Source organism: Lontra canadensis, unplaced genomic scaffold (genome assembly GCF_010015895.1).
Source record: "Lontra canadensis isolate GAN:19392208 unplaced genomic scaffold, GSC_riverotter_1.0 scaffold206, whole genome shotgun sequence".
NCBI lineage: Eukaryota > Metazoa > Chordata > Mammalia > Carnivora > Mustelidae > Lontra > Lontra canadensis.
This window is the reverse complement of record NW_022631200.1, coordinates 2,174,938-2,193,799: the sequence shown is the minus strand read 5'-3', so window position 1 is coordinate 2,193,799 and position 18,862 is coordinate 2,174,938. Positions and strand designations below refer to the sequence as shown.

Below are 18,862 nucleotides of genomic sequence, written 5' to 3'. Positions count from 1 at the left end.
ATAACGGCCCACTTAGAGAAGTTTGCTTGATAAATCCAGTGCACTACAGTAAATGTCTTTTCATTATGATTGCCTTCATATTTTATTTCTTCAAATTACTTCCTTATAAAACTATGGTATATACAGCAGACCACACACAAAGAATGGGATGACTCACAACATGTTGTAATTAACCCATCAAACACCACAGATGAAGAGAGACTTTTGAAACACAATGACAGGGGCACCTGGGTGGCTCAATGTGTTAAGCCCCTGCCTTTGGCTCAGGTCATGATCTCAGGGTCCTGGGATTGAGCTCCCCCATCCAGCTCTCTGCTCAGCAGGGAGCCTGCTTCTCCCTCTCTACCTGCCTCTTCACCTACTTGTGACCTCTCTATGTCAAATAAATAAATAAATGAATAAAGAAACAAATAAATAAATCTAAAAAGAGACACAATGGCAAATCCACTTCATCTTGTGCAAGAGCTCCTAGAAAATCACTAGGAGGATTCTCAGCAGTCCAAACAGCAATGGGGCCCAGCATAACGTACTCAGGTACTCAAAGATTGAAAAATAGTCACCAACAATACTTTACCTAGCAAAATTCTTTTCCACAGAGCAGAAACGAAGACATTCCCAAGTAAAAACCCCTCTAAGCTTACCAGTAGATCTGTCCTACAAGAACCATTAAAGGGGGTGCCTGGGTGGCTCAGTGGGTTAAGCCGCTGCCTTCGGCTCAGGTCATGATCTCAGGGTCCTGGGATTGAGTCCCGCATCTGGGCTCTCTGCTCAGCAGGGAGCCTGCTTCTCTCTCTCTCTCTCTCTCTCTCTCTGTCTACTTGTGATCTCTCTCTGTCAAATAAATAAATAAAATCTTAAAAAAAAAAAAAAGCACCATTAAAGGAAGTCTTTCTAGATGACATAAAAGGATTCTACCCAGAAACTGCAACCACATGAGAACACAGAGCTCTCCGCTGAACATAAATATGTAGACAATTACACAAACGTGCTGTGTTGCAATGAGATACCAGACACTTTTCTTTCTGCTACAGAGTTTTGTTTTGGGAAAAAAAAAAAAAATCACAAGTGTGGGTAATAAAGGATCCAACATAAAAGAATTTTGTGATGTTGTTAACAAAGTCGGGACGGTGTGCAGGGGTGGAGAGAGGAAGAAGTGTTTTCTATATAACTGACACTGAGTTTTAAAAGGTTTGTTTTAGGGGCACCTGGGTGGCTCAGTCAGTTGAGACTCTGCCTCGGTTCAGTTTAGGATCTCAGGGTCCTGGGATGGAGACCCACCCTGGGCTCTCTGCTCAGCAGGGAGCCTGCTTCCCCCTCTCTCTGCCTGTCTCTGCCTACTTGTCATCTTACTCTGTCAAATACATAAACAGTCTTAAAAAAAAAAGAACTCACAGGAAGAATTTCCAATGTTCACATCCTGACCTACACTTCCAAGTAGTAGACATGATAATCAGAAGGGGAAATTTCAGTTTAAGATGTGAGCAGCACCATTTATGTCACTAAAGGTTGAGAAATGCCACTCATTTACACAAGCAACGATGTTTGCTTGAGGAAGGAGAAGCTAAGGCTGAGAAGTAAACACCATGAAGATTTTTCTCCCCATCTACAAAGCCCTACTTATTTCCCTTTCTGCCTCAATCTGAATTCTAGCCATTCCAAGAGAAATCTCCAAAAAGACAGTCTTCACAGGAAGGAACAAAACCCTGAGTGGGGTTTGGGAAATCTGAAATGAGTCTTCCTCACCCAAGAAGAGGAGGTGTCCGTAGTTCTCCAACATCACATCCCTGTACAGTTGCCGCTGAGTGTGGGTCAGGCGTCCCCACTCCTCCTCAGAGAATTCTATGGCCACATCCCTGAAGGTCAGCTGTCCCTGCAAGAAGTACCACAGTCACCAAGTGGCCACTGACACAGTTCATGATGTTTCCTAAGATAAAAGTTGGTGTTAATGTCACCAGCTAGAACCAGATCCAACCTTTCCTTCTCCCTGACATGGGTGTGGAGTTAAGGAAGAACCTATGGGGGCGCCTGGGTGGCTCAGTGGGTTAAAGCCTCTGCCTTCACCTCAGGTCATGATCCCAGGGTCCTGGGATTGAGTCTCGCATCGGCTTTCTGCTCAGCTGGGAGTCTGCTTCTCCTCTCTCTCTGCCTACTTGTGATCACTGTTGTCAAATAAATAATAATTTAAAAAAAATCTTAAAAAAAAAAAAAAAGAAGCACCTATGGAGCAGGGGGCTGCCTGGTTGAGAACTTTCACTCCTTTCACTCCCAGAAGTCAACTCTATCCACGACAAAGCGGTGACAGCCCTCCTTAGCCAGTGCAAAGTGTTGGGATGTGGGAGAGGAACCAATGGACAAGATATTCTAGACATGTTTCTGATGTGAAATATTGAGGTTCTGGAGTGAATGATGAAGAAAGGATTGTGGAGATACCCGTGGTACAACAACTGTGGTCCTAACACAAGGAGAGAGGATTGTGAGCGTTGAGTTCACCCAAATCAACAGGTATTGCAGGCATGTCTGATGGCAACTACGTGGTTTGGCTTCTGTCCCAGAGAGGCCATTAAAAGTTCAACCTAGAGATTCCTTATAAGAAGTTCCAGCAAAGGGAGATAAACCATAAGTGATTCTTAATCTCACAAAACAAACTGAGGGTTGCTGGGGGGAGGGGGGTTGGGGGGGATGGGGTTATTATGGACATTGGGGAGGGTATGTGCTATGGTGAGTGCGGTGAAGTGTGTAAACCTGGCGATTCACAGACCTGTACCCCTGGGGATAAAAATATATTATATGTTTATAAAAAATAAAATAAAAAATAAAATAAAATAAATAAATAAAATAAATAAATACTCAAAAAAAAAAAAAAAAGAAGTTCCAGCAAAGCAGATTCTAAAAGATCTATATGATCACTCACTCTTCTTACTGAGCTTATCTAAATAATTAGGCCAAGTTTGTTAAAAGTGGACTTGTTTTTCAAATAAATTAGTCCTGATTTGGCTATCTCTGGAAATGAGGATTATTTTAGAGAGAAAAATTATTTTTTATTAACACACCTTTATGGATGTTAAATTCTAGATTTGATTGTCTTTAAATCTTTGTTTACCTAAGCTAGACAACTTGAGGTAAACTTCCGAGAAGTTGCACAATAGATAGTTTAGATGATCTTGCTTAATATTCTGTAGGGATAATAACAGAACCCACTGGGCACATAGCTTAAATATTTAAACAAATGGAAAATGAAATTGATTCCCCAAAAATTGTATAACTTAACTTTCACCTTGTGTGTGGCTGGAATAATGAAATTGCCTAAAAGCCAGCATACCGCACTCAATAGCATTAACTATGGGCTTGTGGAGATACTGGATGACCCCACTTTATGACTGGATTGGATGATGCCTGGGGGACTCCCCTTATCTCTTTTTTTTTTTTTAAGATTTTGTTTATTTATTTATTTGACAGACAGAGATCACAAGTAGGCAGAGAGGCAGGCAGAGAGAGAGAGGAGGAAGCAGGCTCCCCGCTGAGCAGAGAGCCTGATATGGGGCTCGATCCCAGGACCCTGGGATCATGACCCGAGCCCAAGGCAGAGGCTTTAACCCACTGAGCCACCCAGGCACCCCTCCCCTTATCTCTTGACAAGTTTTCTCCCACTTGCCAATGATCCTCTGTAATCAGGATATCGTCAAGTCTGGACCACTCAAAGGGCTTCTTAATGGTTTCATCCCTTACTCATATTTATCCTAGAAGCCACTTCTGAGGTGCAACTGCAAACAGATGTTTTAGCTAAGCATAGAACAGCCCTCCTCATAAAAAAAACAGCCTCAAAGCTCACTATGGGACAGTCCCTGACTGTAATGACTTCACATCAGGTCCAGATTTGTCTTAGAAGCCAAAGGCCACCAATGGATGATGAGGGCCAACTTACTAAATACTGGGCTACACTTACAGATATGCCAGAAATAATACTTAAAACTTGTCAAACTGTAAACTTAGTTACCCGTATGCCTGAACCTGACCATTGTGCTTCTTTCTCTATGGAGCAAAAACTGTTCAGAGGTTATTGATCTTGCTTATCTGTTTGGCCAGAATTAAGATGTCCCTGTTAAAAATACAAATGACAGTTGGTTTACTGATGTCAATACTAGTCATAAAAAGGATAAGAAAAGCTAAGTATGCCTTAGTGCTCACTAGCACTTTGCAATTGCCAAAGCCTTAGAAATAAACATTAATACTGACTCCAAATATGCCTTCCATCGTCATACATGCCCATGGAGCTATTTGGAAGCAAAGGGGATTGCTGTCAAGCCATAACTCCCCAATCAAATATGGGCCTAAGTTACAAAACCCTCCATATCGCTATACTGAGGATGGCATAAATGAAATCTGGGATACATATTTGTGGCTCACACCCACTACTGGAAAGCTCATTCAAAAGGCAGTTTAATGCCAGGAACAAAGAAATCATACATGTGATATGTGGGCAAATAACACACAACATCTGGGATGGCTATCATTAGAAATGTGTTCCCAATGGGACGCCTGGGTGGCTCAGTTGGTTAAGTGGCTGCCTTTGGCTCAGGTCATGATCCCAGCGTCCTGGAATTGAGTCCCACATCAGGCTCCTTGCTGGGCAGGGAGCCTGCTTCTCCCTCTGCCTCTGCCTGCCACTCTGTCTGCCTGTGCTTGCTCTCTCCCTCTCTCTCTCTCTGACAAATAAATAAATAAATAAAATCTTAAAAAAAAAAAAAAAAAGAAAGAAAGAAAGAAATGTGTTCCCAAATAATAGTACTCCAAGCTACTAATTGGTCTGCTACCGATTGGGTAAGGTGACCTGGCATTAGATGGCCAGCTCCAAACGGAACCCACTGGATCTGTGGAACTAACCTGTGGCCCTGCCTTCCTCCAGGGTGGATAGATCGCTGTACCTTAGGATTTGCCTGGATTCATGGGCGCATTACTAAAACCATCACCACTCCAGCTAATCTCCCCAATTTAAAGCAAAGATGGACACGATCTCTTTTTAAATGGTGTGGTCACTTAACATCCATTTTTGCTCCATCTGTGGGACTAGAGGGTGTCATGTGGCATGTAGATGCCCTTAATAAATATACTACAAAGGCACTCAATCATTCACTAAATAGCATCTCTTTACTTAATATTGAAGTCTCACAGATACGCAAGACAGTCCTACAAAATAGAATGGCCTTAGATGTCCTGACAGCAGCACAGGGTGGCACATGCACAATTATCAAGCAGAATGTTGCATGTACATCCCAGACTATCACAAAAATGTCACAGGACTAATAAAAGATATGAATACCCAGATTAAGACTCTACAAGATCCTTCTCTCCCTCTCAGTGATTGGTTAAGTTCCTGGTTTAAAGGAGGACTATGGCCAACAATTAAAAATCTCCTTTTCGGGCTTCTCATTCTTATAGCCTTATTAATCTTAATGTGTTGCCTTGTTCAATGTTTCTCTACTTGGTGCTGAGACTCCATTGCTGCAATGACTTCACGAGGATCCTTACCACGCACAGAGACACTTCTTCACTGTCAGCGCTGGATTCAGCTACTCCGTCTTCACTCCCCTACACATACCTCAACTGATCAATGTTGACCCGAGTAGGTAGGGACAACTCTACGCCCCTATTCAGCAGGAAGAAGTTACAGAAGATGAGACCTTCCACCTTCAACTACCTTAAATATTTAAGGGTCAAAATTGTCCAGGGGGGAATGATGAGGGAGCAGGAGGCTGGCTGAGGACAAAGCAAAAGCTGGTACCTTGCACCCCCTCTCCACCCGCTCCCCTCAGTAGTATGTGTAACATTGCTCAGGCACCCCTGGCTACCCTAAAGGAAAACAAATAGTTAACTTGCAGAGATCACAATCCTGCAAGACAGGAGTCTCCCTCAGTCTACAAATGTCCTAGTGATTTATAACAAAGAAGCTATCTTACCAATAGCCCAATTTCCAGAGACAAATAACTCAGTTCCTCAAGCCCTAATGTCGCCCTCCCCTCCATAAAAACTGAAGGAGGCTGAGGTAGAAGGAAATGTAAATAAAGTTAAATTTCTTCTAAACCCAAATCTCACTAACAAGGATGTTTGATAGGAGGAATGTGATATTCCCCAGGAAACTCCCAATTGTCTTCATGTTAGTCCCTCATTAGATGGAAAAACAGCTTTGGCTTGACAACAATCAGGCCTTCAATAGCCTGACAGTCTTCTTTACCCTGATAGCCCTTCTGAACACCCTTTTTGTCCTCACTTACCCAACTCCTGTGTATATAATCAGCCACTCCTCCAGATAGCGGGACAGCAGCTCTTCCTGCCCACGGGTCCTGTCCCCATGCTTTAATAAACCACAATTTTGCACCAAAGATGTCTCAAGAATTCTTTCTTGGTCATCGGCTCCGGACCTCACCCCACCAAACCTCACCTATGTTCTAGAACTTCATCCCCTGGAAACCTGGGAGCCCGATGTGGGGCTGGATCTCAGGTCCTGGGATCACGACCTGAGCTGAAGGCAGAAAGCAGACTCTTAGCCAACAGAACCACCCTTGGTCCCCAAGATTGATTCATATTTTAGAGAAGATGGGGAAGGGCAGGAGAGGGAGAAAGAGAATGTCAAGCGGACTCCCCTCTGGGCACAGAGCCAGAAGCGGGGATACCAGTCCAGGACCCTGAGATCCCGACCTGAGCTGCAAAGAAGAGTCCAACCTTAGTTGACTGAGCCCCCATGCACCCTCTTCTAGTGGATTTTAAGCAGAATATCTCTTTCACATGCTAAAGATGGAGACACTCACACCCCCTTTCTTAGAATGGGAACTTTCCAAGTTTTTCTGGACTCATACCCACCGAGCTTCTGTCTGAATTTCCTTCCTCCCTGGCTGCACACAGCTGACTGAGAATCCAGATGAGCCTGAATGAGAAATGATTTCCCTCCCTGACATCCCAGGACCAGACCCCATCAGCCACAGGAATCTCAGACTCAACCCCTTCCCCTCCAGATCTGCCACCATCAGAATATTGTCACTCCTCACAAGACTTTAATTCAAAGTGACAATGGCTGATGCCCTATCGAAGCCAGGTTGGGGTCAGGACAGAAGGCTCTGGGACATGGAGAAGCATTCTAAAGACCTAACCCTGAGTATCACTTCTGACCAGGTCTTAAAAACAGGTGAACGCAGAAGCCAGGAGCACCCAAACTCGAGGCATCCGCATCTGCAGCTTCTAAACTCGAGGGTCTGCAGAGAAACAGAGGACACGGCTCCACGGGGACACCAGGCTTACCTGACAACTGGCCATTTCTGCCTTCACCTCCACCTCTAGATTTCGTCCTCACGAGGGATCTGGGGGGAAATCACAGCTGCATCAGGAGAAAATGCCCTGAAATCCAGCAGCAGACCTCCTTGTCCTCACACCGCTCGCCCGCGGGCAGGACTCGGAGATGCAGAAAAGGCCCAACTTCACAGTCCTTTGTGTCAGGAGCAGCTCAGAAACTGTGAGCTCCCGTGAGGACACCCATCCCTACATTTTCCTCACCTGCTTTGTGGAGAGGGAAGGGTCCCCTGCCACCACCACTCAGAACTGCAGCGTCAGCATCAGAACCGCGGGCTACAAGGACCCGACCCTCCCAGACTCACAGAGCCAAGACCCTGTCACCTCTCCATGACCAAAGCCACAAATCCACTCTCAGGAAACCACTGAAAGCACTCGGGCTCCCCCCAGGTCTCGCAGAGAATCTCCTGGAGCTCTTAATTAACACAACAGTGTTGTTTTCGCCCAAACCAACTGACAGAATCTGAGGGGGAGGCCCGCAGAGAAGATCCTTCCTGAAACTCCACAGGTGACCCTGCAGGGAAGGAACTGGGGAGGTGACCAGGCCAAGGAGGGGAACCAAGGCTGGGGCTGGGTGCAGATTTCGAGCCCTGCCTTCTCCACCATCATTTTCGGGAGACTGACACCTTCTCCCTCTTTCTGCTACACAGAGGGAGACCCCTGACAGACTGAACTTTCCTGTATGAATGCAAATGTCTCTTTCAAAGTAAACACAGGATGTCAGAGCTCTTCCTTTATCTGCTTTGATTCAAAATAACCAGCTGAAAATAACGCTCAGGCCAAAGATACATATTGTAGGGTGACAAAATATTCCCCTTCAGTGTTTCTGTTCATAAGGACCTGCCACACAGTTTTCCACACTGCATGTTCTTTTTACCCTCCCATCAGCGATACACGAGAATTCTAATTCTCAGCCTTCTCAGGAAAATTGGATGTTATCCTTTTTCTTTATTTTAGCCATTCCAGAAAACACTGATGGTTTCTCAGTGTAAAGTATGAAGTCTTCTTACAACAACTATCTTGGTGACTGAAATGAAATTCACTTGAAAGGCATCAAGTTGAACAAAGAAAAAAGCAATTAATGCTTCAGTGGAACTCCATTTCCAAGTAAGTAACCTTTCTCTTCCCCACAGACCTCTTCTCACTTCTCAGCCCTTTGTTTCAGGAACCTGGTTCCACCCTGACAGCACGATGAACAGGGCTGGTGGCACAGACAAATTCCTCTGGAAATCGGCCATTATCCAGCATCTCCCGACAAACCCTTGCCCTCTCTCCCCAGGTGGGCTGCAGGTTTGAAGGCCCGACCTGCCGAGGCCTCCTTGGCTGGCAAAGCAATGAAGCTCTGGCTGCCCTTGATCCCCAGCTCTGTCTGCATGATCTGTTCTAGGTGTGAAGCCTGGAGGTCAGTTCACACAACAGAATGAATGTGAGGAGAGGAAAGTTTGTTTTTCCTGCGCTGTTCTCAATTCTTCGGCTGGTCTAAGACTTAAAATGATGTAAGACATTTTCAGTAGAGAAAACAATGAAGTTCTTAATTATGGGAACAAGAAAGACATGAGGCTCAAAGAAAGAAGTGTTATGTCCCAATAATGGGTCTGAGATTAAAGGAGTGAGGCTGATATAAAGCGAAGGTCAAGCAGATTTATTTCACACCAAGCATCAAGAATCTAACCGAACGTTCGGGGACGCACCTCTTACAAGAGAGGGCGACCCTTCTCCTTTCACAGACTAGCTTTTAAGGGCAAAGGCCATGCGGTCGGGCCTGGCCATGCACAGGTGGCCAATGAGATTGTCATACACAGGAAACCCCACAGTGATGCTAGGACCTATTGAATTACAATTTACCCTAGTAGACATTTGAAGCAGCCTATCACCTTGGTCAGAATTCGTGCCCAAAATGCGCCCAAAGGGCGGGTCCAGACTCCTTGGTAGCTAGCGAAACAGTATGCAACCCCCCTCTGATCGGATGTCTCCACCTGGGCTGACCCACCCTTGTATCTGGGCTTTGTCACCGGGAGCTGGTTTCTGGACTTGTTTTTAAGTAAATCCCCTGGGGGAAGGGGAGCAGGGACAGGTTAATTTTAATGAAAGCCTCTTGCTAAATAGGTCCTTACTAGGTGATTGAAGCTTCTGTGTCGTGGTGACTTAAGAAGGAGGAGGTAGGATTTCGAATTTCCAAAGAGGGGATTATATTCAGAGGAGAAAGGAAAGATGAAATATTTATCAAACAATGGTTTGTCCTCAAGGTAGACAACTCTTCTTCTTCTTCTTCTTCTTCTTCTTCTTCTTCTTCTTCTTTTTTTTTTTTGCAATTTTATTTTTTTCCAATGTTCCAACATTGTTTATGCACCACACCCAGTGCTCCATGCAATACATGCCCTCCTTAATACCCACCACCAAGCTCACCCAACCCCCCCACCCCATCCCCTCCATAATCCTCAGTTTCTTTCTCAAAGTCAACAGGCTCTCATGCTTCATCTCCCCCTCTGATTTCCCCCAACTTACTTCTCCTCTTCTTCTCCTAATGTCCTCCGTGTTATTCCTTATGCTCCTCAAGTAAGTGAAACCATATGATAATTAACTCTCTCTGCTTGACTTATTTCACTCTGCATAATCTCTTTTAGTCCCCATCCAGGTTGATACAAAAGTTGGGTATTCATCCTTTCTGATGAAGGCATCATATTCCATTATATATATGGACCAGAGCTTCTTTATCCATTTGGGTGTTGAAGGTCATCTTGGCTCTTTGCACACTTTGGTGACTGTGGCCATTACTGCTATGAACATTGGGGTACCCATGGCCCTTCTTTTCACTACATCTGTATCTTTGGGGTAAATACCCAGGAATTCAATTGCAGGGTCATAGGGTAGCTCTATTTTTAATTTCTCAAGGAATCTCCACACTGTTTTCCAATGTGACTGCACCAACTTGCATTCCCACCAACAGTGTAAGAGGGTCCCCCTTTCTCCACATCCTCTCCAAAACTTTTTTCCTGTCTTGTAATTTTGGCCATTCTAACTGATGTAAGGTGGTATCTCAATGTGGTTTTGATTTGAATCTCCCTGATGGCTAATGATGTTGAACTTTCTTTCATGTGTCTGTTATAGGTAGGCAACTGTTTGTGATATATACTGTTAATCTCTGGTATCCATGTAGGAAAGAATGTTATGGTTTGATCCCCATGACAAGGAAAGAATTCTCGAGATGTCTATGGTACAAAAGGTGATTTTGTGAAAGCATGGGGACAGGACCCAGGGGAAGAAAGACTGCACTCTGTCATGAGGCATGGCCCATTATATACTTTCAAGCTGGAGGGGATTTGGGATAGCACAAGTATCTAAGGAATTTTGGAAGCAAGGTATCCAGAACCCTGAGGGGAATATCAGTTCTTGGGAAAAGGTCATTTATTACCAACCAAAAATCCTTAGTCATAGGACCCTTCTGATGTTTATCCGTGAGCCATCTGCTTGGAGGATGTTTACCAAGAGGTAGTTAGGGGGTTTGAGAGAAAAGAGAAGTTTCCAAAGGAAATGTTTTATGTTAAAGTAGACTTACAGGAACCTGGTGGGGGTTGGGGAATTCAGGTCAGGATTGTCTTTTCCCATTAGCCACCTATTAACATCATGGCAGTTGAGTCCTTGGAGGAATGTCACTCTGCCTGTTTCAAGGATATGTCAATGACCTGTAGGTATAAGGATATTAGTATCTTTTCTTCTGCCTTTGTTTCCCACATCATGATCAGTTCTCTTCCTAATAAAGGTCCTCCACCTAATTGATTCTTGAATACACACACACACACACACACACACACACACACACATAAAACTCGGCATCATAGCAGAAGGCAATAATGCCATTTGTATCACAGGACAAATCTTGTAGACAGGTTTCTAACTTTTTTTTTTTTAAGATTTTATGTATTTATTTGACAGACAGAGATCACAAGTAGGCATAGAGGCAGGCAGACAGAGAAAGGGAAGTAGGCTCCCTGCTGGGCAGAGAGCCTGATGTGGAGCTCAATCCCAGGACCCTGGGATCATAACCTGAGCCAAAGGCAGTGGCTTTAACCCACTGAGCCACCCAGGAGCCCCAAGACAGGTTTCTAACTTAAATTGAAACCCTCCCTTGGTCTCTTGGGCCAACTTAAAAGCCTTTAAATTTCTGCGTGCACCTTTCCATGAATGGAGTAAACCCTTCTCTGTACATCTATATATCACACATTATCTTCAAGAAGGACTGGTAATCCCACCCTCTGACACAACCATGCCTGGGGACATATACACATCCTGTAAGCACCTCTGTAATGTCCATAGGAGGCACAGTGAGCGCACAGGCCATCAAGAACTGTGTCAGACTGTCCTGTTCCCTCCTCCTGATTCACTGTTCTCAAGCTCCTTCAAAACTCTGAAGGCCTGGTAAATTCCTTGGAGTTGATTTTTGATCAGAAAAAGTCTTTCTTCTTTCCAGTTGGCTCACCTCCTGAATAATGCTGATATTCCATTCCAGTCAAAACTCATGCCCTAACCATTGGCTTTTCAATGGAATGGCAGCCAGCTTGGGTTTCTGGATAACAAAATTATTGCATCCTTCAGCACAGTGGTCAGGAAGAACTTCCATGATGTTTTATGGTACAACTTAATAAGTTTATTGAAGTAGCATGTGGGTGGGACTTGTGCTCAGAAAGAGCTACACTTTTTTTTTTTCTTTGAGAGAGATGCCCTCCTGGTGGTGGGTAGTGATGGGCAGAGGAAGAGAGAGGAACCAACCTACCACTGGGCAGGGAGCCCACTGCAGGGCTATGTGCTGGGAACCTCACATCATGACCTGAGCCAAAGTGAGACCCTTAACTGACTCACCCCCAGAACCCCTAAGAGCTATACTTTTAATGTCTGAAGGAGGTGGTTGCATGCTTAGGGCTTAAGGGGGTGGGCTCTTGCAGACAGAAGTAGATTATAAATGATTCCACCAGTCTCCTTATATTTTTTAAAATATTATTTTTCTCCCTTTTCTATTTTTTAATTTTTTAATTTTTTTATTAACAGATAATGTATTATTAGCCCCAGAGGTACAGGTCTGTGAATTACCAGGTCTACACACTTCATAGCACATACCTCCCCCAATGTCCATAACCCCACCACCCTCTCCCAGCATTCCCCCAGCAACCCTCAGTTTATTTTGTGAGATTAAGAGTCTCTTATGGTTTGTCTCCCTCCTGATCCCACCTTGTTTCATTTATTCTTTTCCTACCCCCCAATAAAAATATTATTCTTTTAAGATTTTATTTATTTGACAGAGACAGACACAATGAGAGAGGGAACACAAGCAGCAGCAGAAGGATCGGGAGAAGTAGGCTTCCCTCTGAACATGAAGCCCCATGCAGAGCTCATGACCTGAGCCTAAGGCAGATACTTAATAACTGAGTCACCCAGGTACCCCTAGAACGACACCCATTATGGTGCTGAGGAAAGGGAGGAAGGTCCCGCACAGTAGGAAGGAGCTTCCCTGAAGGATCACCCAACCACAGAGGATCTTATTACCTTCGCTGGGGTTATGTACCTGGGAAACAGGCCTTGGGAGCAACCATAGCAAATGCCTTGCTGATCTGGCCTATTCCACTGCCCAGAAGGCTTCTTTGTCTCAAACATCTATTCAACCACATGACATCTTAAAGCTGCCCACGTGATTGCATCATCCAACACCTCCTCCATCCCTTGTCACAGATCTAGCCAGGGGAAGTACAGTAATCACTGACATCCAACAGCATTAGTCCTCAGGAAGACACAGGAGGTCAATCAAATCATCAAGATAAAACAGGACTTCCCTAGCCAGAGAAACCCACCTTTTGTTTCCCTATTACATGTATTCATCAGATGACACCAGCAAGAGCTGCCTGGGCCTTTATAGTGACTAAAGGGCGCCACCTCCTATTCCCTCCCCACACTGTAAAGAGTTCCTCACATTTCGTATTAATAGGTCTTGTCATTCTTTATAAGGGTGGTGACTTCCTCAAATTTTACTGAGATTCACATCCCACATTGTCATGCTAAATGTCTGAATACCCATTGGTTTCCATCTATGTAATCTCAATGAAGCACTATCTGAGGACACTGTCTCTGTAGCACAGGCAAAATAGAATGCCTGTGGTGCCTATGCAGATGGAAAGAAAAGTGAGGGGGAATACAACTGGAGATCTAGAGATAAGTAGGATCTAAAACAAGTAGAAATTCTTTTTCTACATCTAAGGAGTCACTTGGGCAACTCAGCAACTCTTCTACATGCTAATTCTTCATCTTAAATATTTTCTGTCTCTTCCCTGGGCTACAACACCACTCCTATTAGTATAGATTTCTCTTTCTTAAGGGGTATCTATGACACACATAGCATGGTCATATGTGCATGTGTACTTCATAGACACATCACAACAACACTCAGTGTAGAATATGGGGCACATGATTTCATTTGGGGCCATGGTGCAGAGCTATAGAGTCCCAAGTCTAAGTGCAGAATATGCCATTCTGACTAAAACAGATTTAGGGAAGTCCTGGGGGAGGGGGAGTGTTCTCTGAGGTCTGAGGGAGGGAAAGCATTAAGAGGAAGGAAAGATGGTGGGTCATAAGGGCAGAGTACAAATATCCTCTCAGATCTCCCACTAACTTGTGACCCTGCAGCGTGTTGACTGGAGAATGCACTAGTGAGAAGGGCTCCTGTCACTGTAAGGCCCTGACAAAACTACTAGCTACAAAAAATCAATGCCAAATAACAGCATCATGGAGTATGTGAGCTAAAACACCAACAATATCTCTATGTTACACACCTCGGTAATACACCCACTGTAATATCATCCTATTCACAAAGAGGAGAAAATCATAGTATAGACTAGGGGTTAAACAGTCACATATCTCCCAAAACTTCAGACCACTGGGAAAGTGGATTACTAGGTATATTGTTTTACTCCAGTGCCAAACAGGTGATTGATTCCATCATTAACCTGCAACCTTCAATGAGAGAGATTAACACTGGAGGTAGGATAACACATCATTCATGACACACCCATATCCATATGTTAAAACACACTAGGTTTTATTAATGAAAATATATTAAGTTCACACATACACTAAGTTATGCATTTCAAATCCAGTCTATCGTCACCATTCAAAATACAGAATACACATGTGCAGAAGCATTCGCGTGTTGTTGGAAAGATGTGGGAGTCCCTATTTCCAAAAATTTCAGGACTGAGGTACATTCCTGAGAAATGTGCATGTTCAATGGTATGGCATTGTAGGGAAGGTTTAGCTACCCTGCTTCTCATCTGTCAGGATTTCCTCATTTAACCACATCAAGTCATACTACAAATCGATGGTGCTTACAAAGACGCCTCGGTAGTGTACTGCCTGCCACCTCCTTTTTCTTAAAGAACAATTAGTAAAACCTTCTATTTCTAATATTGAGGAAGTTCTTTAGTTTAAAACATGGAGTAGTATGTGTCCTGAACACCTACTTCGTGGTAACTTATATTAATGTTGTGACCTTAAGCATCTCCACAGAGATTTTCCTCATATGTTGTATATTATACGGTCGTACATCTTCCATAGAAAATTAAGCATGCGTGCATCCACTTAAGGTAGCAGGGCATCTGCTATCTTTGATGGAGCTACAATCAGCCACATGCTCTTCCATATTCAGCAGGAGTAAAGGGATTCTCAGGAGAGATTTCCGAGTAAAATACATGAATATTGTTAGTCACAAAAGTCACATAGGGTTAATGTGAAACATAAAAATATTGAAATCCCTTATACATATGTAAACGTCCATTCACTAAATCTGTTGAAGCGGAATACCATATACACATTCTAGATGTTTGAATTTTCCTTATAATCACTATTTTCATACAGAGTACTATCTGAATAGAGTGAATAAAGTATTCCTTTTACTTGATTTATGGTACATTTATTGGAATTTAATGTGCAATTAAATAGTCTTCTAAATATTTATGCCATTCGAGTTACTTTCCTGAATGCACTCTCTGGTACATAATATCCCGTGTATATTAAAATGAACGTCTACCCACATTATGTTACAAGGGTTTGAAACGCGTATGCATTTTGTGAGACTGAGTAAGGATTGAATTCCAAAAAAGGCTTGTCCATTTTCTTTACATTTTACAGTTTTGCTCCTATATGGTAACTAGGATGTTAAGTAAGTTGGGAGTTCCTTTGAGAGGTCAGACACATGCTCTCTCTCTGTACAGTTACTCTCCTATATAAAATCAGATATGCAGTAAGGGAGGAGCAGTCCTTGGGTGTTTTCTCATATACATTACATTTGCAGGTTTTTCTCCAGTACGAATTTTCTCATGTCCAGTGAGGGTTGTTTGTGTGTTAAAAGCTTTGCCACAGCGGCGCCTAGGTGGCTCAGTGGGTTAAAGCCTCTGCCTTTGGCTAAGGTCATGATCCTAGGGTCCTGGGATCGAGCCCCGCATCGGGCTCTCTGCTCAGCAGGGAGCCTGCTTCCCTTCCTCTCTCTCTGTCTACCTCTCTGCCTACTTGTGATTTCTGTCAAATGAATGAATAAAATCTTAAAAAAAAAAAAAAGCTTTGCCACATTAAATTCACTTGTCAGGATTCTTTCCAGTATGAATTCTGTTTGCTGGACAAAGGCCTTGCCACATTCTTGACATTTGTAAGGCTTCTCTCCAGAGTGAATTCGGAGATGTTTAGTAAGTGATGAGAGCCATGTAAAGGCCTTCCCACAGTCTTTACATTGGTAAGGTTTCTCTCCAGTATGAATTATTTGATGTTTAATAAGCTCTGAGGGCGATGTAAAGGCCTTTGCACATTCTTGACATTTGTAAGGTTTTTCTCCAGTAGGAATTACGTGATGTTGGGTAAGCGCTGAGCTCTGTTTAAAGGACTTGCCACATTCTTGACATTGGTAAGGTTTCTCTCCACTATGAGTTTGGTGATGTTGAGTAAGGTCAGAAGACCAGTTAAAGGTCTTACCACATACTTGACATTGTAAAGTGTTCCCTCCTGTATGAATTATGGGATGTTGAGTAAGGTCTGAAGACCAGTTAAAGGTCTTGCCACATTCTGGACATTTGTAAGTTTTCTCTCCAGGATGAATTATATGATGTCAAGTAAGGTTTGAAGGCCATCTAAAGGCCTTGCCACATTCTTGACATTTGTAAGGTTTCTCTCCAGTATGAATTCTGTGATGTAAGTAGGCCATGAACTAATGTTAAAGGCCTTGCCACATTCTTGACATTTGTAAGGTTTCTCTCCAGTATGAATTATCTGATGTTGGGTCAGCCCTGAGCTCTGTTTAAAGGCCTTCCCACATTCTTCACATTGGTAAGGTTTCTCTCCAGTATGAATTCTACAATGTTGCATAAGCTTTGAGCTGAGGTTAAGTGACTTTCCAAATTCTTGACATTGGTAAAGTTTCCCTCCAGTACAGATTTGCTTATGTCCATTTATTGATGAACAGTCCTTAAAAGTTTAACCACCTTCTTCATATTTGATTTTTTCTCCAGTATGCATTTGCTAATGTTGAGATAGTATTGAGTGGCAGTCAAAGGATTTACCACATTCCTTAAAAATGTAAGTGTCATTTCCTCTAGGGATTATCTTATTGATATTTAGGATTGATGACTGACTAATCATGATCCCTGGTTTATTACATCTGAATGGGTTTTTTCCCCTCGTGAATTTTCTGATGGTCACCAACACTGGATGACTGGTTATGAGCTTTCCCACATTCATTATATTTATGAAGACTGTCTTCCAAATGCTGACCATTAGGTATACTGAGGTTAGAACTTGGATGAAAGCCTTCCCCACATTTATCACATTCATAATGGTTCTCTGCAAACCTAGCCCTGACACATCTTTGAACACTGGAGCTCTGGTTCAATGTTTTCTCAGATTCAGTGCACTGAGCAAGTCTGTCTCCAGTGAGAAGCCTCTGGTCATTCTGGAGGATCGAGTCCTCAGTGAAGCCCGTCTTGAATGGATCCCACTGAGCACTTTGTTCTTTATTTCTAAATCTCTGATGATCAGAAACATCTGGCTGAAAGGTCAGGCCAATCCTATCTTCCAAATGGCTCAAATCATTATTCTCAGCATGGACTAGGTTACTTTTCAGATGTTCCAAATGGTCTGTCCACAAATAGCTATGTTTGAATATCTGGTTGGAGCTTGTGCTGACAGAAACACACTGCTCTGCAGAAACAGTTGACTTAAAAAGTGAGATTTTCCACAGCAGTTTATACCTTCACCATTTGGGGCAGTGAGATTCTCATTAAGGACAATTGCCTTGGTTTGTGTATCATCCAGGATTTTTTTGATGCCCTTCACTCTCCCCATTATTGTCCCAGTCTGTGCATAAGTATAAAATCTCAACAGCACTATCTTTGTATCTCTGCATTGACCCATTCTGGAAAGAACCTTCTATGCTCCACTTTTGGGGGAAACTCTGCATGTCAGATGAAGATATAGCTGAAAGATTTCAAATAAAATAAAAATCATTGCACTTACTACATTCAGAAGAATCTACCCTTGAATGCTAATATAGAAGCATCAAGTCAATCAGACAATGTCAGAAAGATGGCTGAGAAGGACTCATCAGGACTTCATTTCTCCATGGAAACGTAACATGGCACACAACATAGTAACCATATATCCTAATATATAATTCTGTGGTATGGTCACACATATTTGCTGTCTCAAAATCAATTTCCTTTATCTCTAACCATCAGGAAAAGGGTCGCATGAGTGCAAAATTAGCAGAATGATGGAAACTGAAACAGAAAACTCAAATGAACCAAACAGAGTACCAAAAAAATAGGAATATATCAACCATAGGAAGAGTCATTTGTCAGAAAAGATCAACATCATTGACAACTCATGAACTAAATTAAGAATAATAGAGAAAAGACTGACTAAAATGACAGGTGAAGAAGTAAAGGTAGATACAGTATAAATGACCGTAGGAATAAAAGTACTTATAAAGGCAAAAATGGGTAATCAGTGCCCACGAATTCATACCAAAAGATGAGTATGAATTTCAAAAGAAATGTATAACCAATTTAGACTCCATCATTCGAAAAAATTAATAAATAACTGATCTATAAGCACAAAGCAGAATGAAGGATGAATAAAAGAAAAAACTCCCAATAAACAAAAATTGTGTGCCAGATGAATTCGGCTTATATACAGACAGACACTGAAGAGAAAGGACTGCAAATCTCCTCAAACATTTCCAACGAGTGATGATCAGGGAAACTAGCAGAACACTCTGTCTGTGGCACCAGCATTCCCAGCTCATGCAAGCTAGACAAAGACACTACAAATGATGAAGTTTGCAAAACTCTACCTGTGAGGAATAGTCACTCAAAGTCCACAATAAATAGCAATCTGAATCAACAGCACATTTTCCCTTTTTACAAGATCATCAAGTAGGAAACAGTTCAGGAATTAAGGGCGCTCCAACATATAGAAAACCATAACTTGAAGACTCCAC

The 18,862-nt window shown here is 42.9% G+C and overlaps 1 pseudogene; it reads right to left on the bottom strand.

The window, feature by feature from the left end:
• Nucleotides 1–8,575: 8,575 nt before the first annotated feature.
• On the bottom strand, nucleotides 8,576–17,706 carry LOC116861876 (annotated as a pseudogene).
• Nucleotides 17,707–18,862: the final 1,156 nt, after the last annotated feature.